Below are 7500 nucleotides of genomic sequence, written 5' to 3'. Positions count from 1 at the left end.
CTTTTCATGATTAATAATGCATCCTGAGACCGTTTTACTCAAAGTTAGAGCAAAAAAATTTTTTGTCCAAAAATCTTCCGTCGGTCATACCGGTACCCATGTCCTATGACTTGTACCAAGTTGTGAAGGGTACATTTTGACAAAAATCCAAAAAAATCATTAAAAAGTCGCTATTGCTTATTGCATTTCGCATCGTTAGACGACCTCTAATATGCCTTGGATGACCACTGTCTGATGATTATTTTAGATTTTATGCCAAAATTTTGATTTCGTGTCTTACGTCCCTACATTAGACGACCTTGGATTTTCGTCTCCTGCACCGCCATGCAACTTTGATGGTCGGGTAACTTTCGCTATTTACTGTCGGAGATCACTTTTCATGATTAATAATGCATCCTGACACCGTTTTACTCAAAGTTAGAGCAAAAAAATTTTTTTGTCCAAAAATCTTCCGTCGGTCATACCGGTACCCATGTCCTATGACTTGTACCAAGTTGTGAAGGGTACATTTTGACAAAAATCCAAAAAAATCTTTAAAAAGTCGCTATTGCTTATTGCATTCAGCATCGTTAGACGACTCTTATATGCCTTGGATGACCACTGTCTGATGATTATTTTAGCTTTTATGCCAAAATTTTGATTTCGTGTCTTACGTCCCTACATTAGACGACCTTGGATTTTCGTCTCCTGCACCGCCATGCAACTTTGATGGTCGGGTAACTTTCACTATTTACTGTCGGAGATCACTTTTCATGATTAATAATGCATCCTGAGACCGTTTTACTCAAAGTTAGAGCAAAAAATTTTTTGTCCAAAAATCTTCCGTCGGTCATACCGGTACCCATGTCCTATGACTTGTACCAAGTTGTGAAGGGTACATTTTGACAAAAATCCAAAAAAATCATTAAAAAGTCGCTATTGCTTATTGCATTTCGCATCGTTAGACGACTCTAATATGCCTTGGATGACCACTGTCTGATGATTATTTTAGATTTTATGCCAAAATTTTGATTTCGTGTCTTACGTCCCTACATTAGACGACCTTGGATTTTCGTCTCCTGCACCGCCATGCAACTTTGATGGTCGGGTACTTTCGCTATTTACTGTCGGAGATCACTTTTCATGATTAATAATGCATCCTGAGACCGTTTTACTCAAAGTTAGAGCAAAAAAATTTTTTGTCCAAAAATCTTCCGTCGGTCATACCGGTACCCATGTCCTATGACTTGTACCAAGTTGTGAAGGGTACATTTTGACAAAAATCCAAAAAATCATTAAAAAGTCGCTATTGCTTATGCATTTCGCATCGTTAGACGACTCTAATATGCCTTGGATGACCACTGTCTGATGATTATTTTAGATTTTATGCCAAATTTTGATTTCGTGTCTTACGTCCCTACATTAGACGACCTGGATTTTCGTCTCCTGCACCGCCATGCAACTTTGATGGTCGGGTAACTTTCGCTATTTACTGTCGGAGATCACTTTCATGCTTAAAAATGCATCCTGACACCGTTTTACTCAAAGTTAGAGCAAAAAAATTTTTTGCCCCAAAAATCTTCCGTCGGTCATACCGGTACCCATGTCCTATGACTTGTACCAAGATGTGAAGGGTACATTTTGACAAAAATCCAAAAAAATCATTAAAAAGTCTCCATTGCTTATTGCATTTCGCATCGTTAGACGACTCTAATATGCCTTGGATGACCACTGTCTGATGATTATTTTAGATTTTATGCCAAAATTTTGATTTCGTGTCTTACGTCCCTACATTAGACGACCTTGGATTTTCTTCTCCCACACCGCCATACAACTTTGATGGGTCGGGTGACTTTTGCTATTTACTGTCGGTGTTCACTTTTCGTGGTTAAATATGTATTCTGAGACAGTTTTACTCAAAGTTAGAGAAAAAAATTTTCTTCTCAATAAATCCCCCGAAACCAATGTCTTATACATTGTACCAGGTATGAGGCGCACCTGTGTGTGAAGAGTTCTTCGTGTGGTTTATAGACATTTCAGGCACTTGGTATATATTTTTGGTTTCGGACAACCAATTCGACTTGCCTTCATCTCTGTTAGGTTTATAATATCAATACTCGACCTTATATGCATGTTCAGGGACTCATTTTAACTTTCGGTTTGTACCCAAGTCCCGAACTTAGAGATATTTTTGGTTTTGGACCAACCAATTCGACTTGCCTTCATCTCTTGTTAGGTTTATAATATCAATACTCGACTTATATGCATGTTCAGGGACATCATTTTAACTTTCGGTTTGCACCCAAGTCCCGAACTTAGAGATATTTTTGGTTTGGACCAACCAATTCGACTTGCCTTCATCTCTTGTTAGGTTTATAATATCAATACTCGAACTTATATGCATGTTCAGGGACATCATTTTAACTTTCGGTTTGCACCCAAGTCCCGAACTCAGAGATATTTTTGGTTTCCGACCAACCAATTCGACTTGCCTTCATCTCTTGTTAGGTTTATAATATCAATACTCGAACTTATATGCATGTTCAGGGACATCATTTTAACTTTCGGTTTGCACCCAAGTCCCGAACTTAGAGATATTTTGGGTTTCGGACCAACCAATTCGACTTGCCTTCATCTCTTGTTAGGTTTATAATATCAATACTCGAACTTATATGCATGTTCAGGGACATCATTCTAACTTTCGGTTTGTACCCAAGTCCCGAACTTAGTGATATTTTTGGTTTCCGACCAACCAATTCGACTTGCCTTCATCTCTTGTTAGGTTTATAATATCATACTCGAACTTATGTGCATGTTCAGGGACATCATATTACTTGTGGTTTGCGCACAAGTCCCGAACTTCGAGATATTTTTGGTTTCTTACTTACCAATTCGACTTGCCTTCATCTCTTGTTAGGTTTATAATATCAATACTCGAACTTATGTGCATGTTCAGGGACATCATTTTAACTTTCGGTTTGTACCCAAGTCCCGAACTTAGTGATATTTTTGGTTTCTCACCAACCCTATTCGACTTGCCTTCATCTCTTGTTAGGTTTATAATATCAATACTCGAACTTATATGCATGTTCAGGGACATCATATTAACTTTCGGTTTGTACCCAAGTCCCGAACTTAGTGATATTTTTGGTTTCCGACCAACCAATTCGACTTGCCTTCATCTCTTGTTAGGTTTATAATATCAATACTCGAACTTATATGCATGTTCAGGGACATCATTTTAACTTTCGGTTTGCACCCAAGTCCCGAACTTAGAGATATTTTTGGTTTCGGACCAACCAATTCGACTTGCCTTCATCTCTTGTTAGGTTTATAATATCAATACTCGAACTTATATGCATGTTCAGGGACATCATTTTAACTTTCGGTTTGCACCCAAGTCCCGAACTTAGTGATATTTTGGTTTCGGACCAACCAATTTCGACTTGCCTTCATCTCTTGTTAGGTTTATAATATCAATACTCGAACTTATATGCATGTTCAGGGACATCATTTTAACTTTCGGTTTGCGCACAAGTCCCGAACTTAGTGATATTTTTGGTTTTGGACCAACCAATTCGACTTGCCTTCATCTCTTGTTAGGTTTATAATATCAATACTCGAACTTATATGCATGTTCAGGGACATCATTTTAACTTTCGGTTTGCTCCCAAGTCCCGAACTTAGAGATATTTTTGGTTTCGGACCAACCAATTCGACTTGCCTTCATCTCTTGTTAGGTTTATAATATCAATACTCGAACTTATATGCATGTTCAGGGACATCATATTAACTTTCGGTTTGCGCACAAGTCCCGAACTTAGAGATATTTTTGGTTTCGGACCAACCAATTCGACTTGCCTTCATCTCTTGTTAGGTTTATAATATCAATACTCGAACTTATATGCATGTTCAGGGACATCATTTTAACTTTCGGTTTGTACCCAAGTCCCGAACTTAGTGATATTTTTGGTTTCTCACCAACCAAATCGACTTGCCTTCATCTCTTGTTAGGTTTATAATATCAATACTCGAACTTATATGCATGTTCAGGGACATCATTTTAACTTTCGGTTTGTACCCAAGTCCCGAACTTAGTGATATTTTTGGTTTCTCACCAACCAAATCGACTTGCCTTCATCTCTTGTTAGGTTTATAATATCAATACTCGAACTTATATGCTGTTCAGGGACATCATTCTAACTTTCGGTTTGTACCCAAGTCCCGAACTTAGTGATATTTTTGGTTTCCGACCAACCAATTCGACTTGCCTTCATCTCTTGTTAGGTTTATAATATCAATACTCGAACTTATATGCATGTTCAGGGACATGCATATTAACTTTTGGTTTGCGCACAAGTCCCGAACTTAGAGATATTTTTGGTTTTGGACCAACCAATTCGACTTGCCTTCATCTCTTGTTAGGTTTATAATATCAATACTCGAACTTATATGCATGTTCAGTAGACATCATATTAACTTTTGGTTTGCGCACAAGTCCCGAACTTAGAGATATTTTTGGTTTCTTACTTACCAATTCGACTTGCCTTCATCTCTTGTTAGGTTTATAATATCAATACTCGAACTTATGTGCATGTTCAGGGACATCATTTTAACTTTCGGTTTGTACCCAAGTCCCGAACTTAGTGATATATTTGGTTCTCACCAACCAATTCGACTTGCCTTCATCTCTTGTTAGGTTTATAATATCAATACTCGAACTTATATGCATGTTCAGGGACATCATATTAACTTTCGGTTTGTACCCAAGTCCCCGAACTTAGTGATATTTTTGGTTTCCGACCAACCAATTCGACTTGCCTTCATCTCTTGTTAGGTTTATAATATCAATACTCGAACTTATATGCATGTTCAGGGACATCATTTTAACTTTCGGTTTGCACCCAAGTCCCGAACTTAGAGATATTTTTGGTTTCGGACCAACCAATTCGACTTGCCTTCATCTCTTGTTAGGTTTATAATATCATACTCGAACTTATATGCATGTTCAGGGACATCATTCTAACTTTCGGTTTGTACCCAAGTCCCGAACTTAGTGATATTTTTGGTTTCCGACCAACCAATTCGACTTGCCTTCATCTCTTGTTAGGTTTATAATATCAATACTCGAACTTATGTGCATGTTCAGGGACATCATATTAACTTTTGGTTTGCGCACAAGTCCCGAACTTAGAGATATTTTTGGTTTCTTACTTACCAATTCGACTTGCCTTCATCTCTTGTTAGGTTTATAATATCAATACTCGAACTTATGTGCATGTTCAGGGACATCATTTTAACTTTCGGTTTGTACCCAAGTCCCCGAACTTAGTGATATTTTTGGTTTCTCACCAACCAATTCGACTTGCCTTCATCTCTTGTTAGGTTTATAATATCAATACTCGAACTTATATGCATGTTCAGGGACATCATATTAACTTTCGGTTTGTACCCAAGTCCCGAACTTAGTGATATTTTTGGTTTCCGACCAACCAATTCGACTTGCCTTCATCTCTTGTTAGGTTTATAATATCAATACTCGAACTTATATGCATGTTCAGGGACATCATTTTAACTTTCGGTTTGCACCCAAGTCCCGAACTTAGAGATATTTTTGGTTTCGGACCAACCAATTCGACTTGCCTTCATCTCTTGTTAGGTTTATAATATCAATACTCGAACTTATATGCATGTTCAGGGACATCATATTCACTTTCGGTTTGTACCCAAGTCCCGAACTTAGAGACATTTTTGGTTTCGGACCAACCAATTCGACTTGCCTTCATCTCTTGTTAGGTTATAATATCAATACTCGAACTTATATGCATGTTCAGGGACATCATTTTAACTTTCGGTTTGCGCACAAGTCCCGAACTTAGTGATATTTTTGGTTTTGGACCAACCAATTCGACTTGCCTTCATCTCTTGTTAGGTTTATAATATCAATACTCGAACTTATATGCATGTTCAGGGACATCATTTTAACTTTCGGTTGCTCCCAAGTCCCGAACTTAGAGATATTTTTGGTTTCGGACCAACCAATTCGACTTGCCTTCATCTCTTGTTAGGTTTATAATATCAATACTCGAACTTATATGCATGTTCAGGGACATCATATTAACTTTCGGTTTGCGCACAAGTCCCGAACTTAGAGATATTTTTGGTTTCGGACCAACCAATTCGACTTGCCTTCATCTCTTGTTAGGTTTATAATATCAATACTCGAACTTATATGCATGTTCAGGGACATCATTTTAACTTTCGGTTTGTACCCAAGTCCGAACTTAGTGATATTTTTGGTTTCTCACCAACCAAATCGACTTGCCTTCATCTCTTGTTAGGTTTATAATATCAATACTCGAACTTATATGCATGTTCAGGGACATCATTTTAACTTTCGGTTTGTACCCAAGTCCCGAACTTAGTGATATTTTTGGTTTCTCACCAACCAAATCGACTTGCCTTCATCTCTTGTTAGGTTTATAATATCAATACTCGAACTTATATGCATGTTCAGGGACATCATTTTAACTTTCGGTTTTGTACCCAAGTCCCGAACTTAGTGATATTTTTGGTTTCTTACCAACCAATTCGACTTGCCTTCATCTCTTGTTAGGTTTATAATATCAATACTCGAACTTATATGCATGTTCAGGGACATCATATTAACTTTCGGTTTGTACCCAAGTCCCGAACTTAGTGATATTTTTGGTTTCTCACCAACCAAATCGACTTGCCTTCATCTCTTGTTAGGTTTATAATATCAATACTCGAACTTATATGCATGTTCAGGGACATCATATTAACTTTCGGTTTGTACCCAAGTCCCGAACTTAGTGATATTTTTGGTTTTGGACCACCAATTCGACTTGCCTTCATCTCTTGTTAGGTTTATAATATCAATACTCGAACTTATATGCATGTTCAGGGACATCATTTTAACTTTCGGTTTGCACCCAAGTCCCGAACTTAGTGATATTTTTGGTTTCTCACCAACCAAATCGACTTGCCTTCATCTCTTGTTAGGTTTATAATATCAATACTCGAACTTATATGCATGTTCAGGGACATCATATTAACTTTCGGTTTGTACCCAAGTCCCGAACTTAGTGATATTTTTGGTTTTGGACCAACCAATTCGACTTGCCTTCATCTCTTGTTAGGTTTATAATATCAATACTCGAACTTATATGCATGTTCAGGGACATCATTTTAACTTTCGGTTTGCACCCAAGTCCCGAACTTAGTGATATTTTTGGTTTCTCACCAACCAAATCGACTTGCCTTCATCTCTTGTTAGGTTTATAATATCAATACTCGAACTTATATGCATGTTCAGGGACATCATATTAACTTTCGGTTTGTACCCAAGTCCCGAACTTAGTGATATTTTTGGTTTTGGACCAACCAATTCGACTTGCCTTCATCTCTTGTTAGGTTTATAATATCAATACTCGAACTTATATGCATGTTCAGGGACATCATTTTAACTTTCGGTTTGCACCCAAGTCCCGAACTTAG

The sequence above is a fragment of the Anopheles maculipalpis genome (assembly GCF_943734695.1).
Source record: "Anopheles maculipalpis chromosome X unlocalized genomic scaffold, idAnoMacuDA_375_x X_unloc_55, whole genome shotgun sequence".
Classification (NCBI taxonomy): Eukaryota; Metazoa; Arthropoda; class Insecta; order Diptera; family Culicidae; genus Anopheles; species Anopheles maculipalpis.
The sequence above is the reverse complement of the archived record's forward strand: the minus strand, read 5'-3'. Positions refer to the sequence as shown.